This window comes from Phascolarctos cinereus, unplaced genomic scaffold (assembly GCF_003287225.1).
Source record: "Phascolarctos cinereus isolate Bilbo 61053 unplaced genomic scaffold, phaCin_HiC Scaffold_5;HRSCAF=322, whole genome shotgun sequence".
Lineage (NCBI taxonomy): Eukaryota > Metazoa > Chordata > Mammalia > Diprotodontia > Phascolarctidae > Phascolarctos > Phascolarctos cinereus.
Window position 1 is genome coordinate 186,459,294 of NW_027555958.1, and position 1,335 is coordinate 186,460,628.

Sequence of the window (1,335 nt, forward strand, 5' to 3'; positions counted from 1 at the left end):
TTCTGATGGGGGAGACAATATGAAATGGCCTGTGTGAATTCTCTGTCTCTGTCTCTCTCTGTCTCTCTGTCCCTGTCTCTCTGTCTATATATATGTGTGTGTGTGTGTGTATATATATATATGTATATATATATATGTGTGTGTGTGTGTGTGTGTGTGTGTGTGTATATATGTGTGTGTGTGTATATATATATACACACACACATACATACACGCATATGTACATACATACACATATATATACACACATACAGAGAGATTTATATCTATCTATAGATATATTTGTCTATAGATAGAGATATATCTATATACAATATATAAAGAGATACACACACACACACACACACACACAACATATATATATATATATATGTATATATATGTTAGAGAGAGAGAGGTGGAAGTGGAAGAGATATGGAAAAATCATTATTGATTAAAGAAATGCAAATTAAAACAACGTTGAGATATTATATTTTTACACCTACCAGATTAGCTAAAATGATAGAAGGGGAAAGTGACAAATGCTGGAGAGGATGTGGGAAAATTGGCACACTAACTCACTGTTGGTGAAATTGTGAACTGATCCAACTATTTTGGAGAGCAATCTGGAGCTGTGCCCAAAGAGTTCTCAAACTGTTTGTACCTTTTGACTCAGCAATACCACAACTAGGTTTATTTCCAAAGATGATTAGGGAAAAAGGAAAAAAATCTTTATGTTCTAAACTATTTATAGCATCTCTCTTTGTGGTGGCAAAGAACTGGAAATTTCAGAAATGTCCTTCAATTGAGGAATGGCTGAGCAAGTTGTCATAGATGATCATGATGGAGTACTACTGTGCTATAAGAAATGATGAAAAAAAATATGGAAAAACTTGTGTGAAATAATGAAAAGTGAAATGTGCAGAACTAAGAGAACATGTGCTTCAAGAACAACTTTGAGTAACCAAGTCATTTTAACTATTACAAATGCCCAAATCAAGTACAAAGGACCTATGAAGGAAGATGCTATCCGAATCCAGAGGAAGAACTGATAAATATGTATGTATAGAATTATTTTACATATACATATATTTGTGTGTTATGGTATCCATTTCTAGAGAGTGGGAAGGGGAAAAAAAGACATTTACATGATAACTTTATGATATATTTAAAAGGAATAGCAAATGCTACATGATAGATTTGCAATTTCATGTGCAATCATCTTTTTTTATTATACTATGTTATGGAAATGCTTGTTTTATTCCATAAATTAGAAATAAAATAAATAAAACTTCCCAAAAAAAGATATGTAATGGAAATGGAAGATAATCTCATAGAAAAGGCATTGGGAGAGTG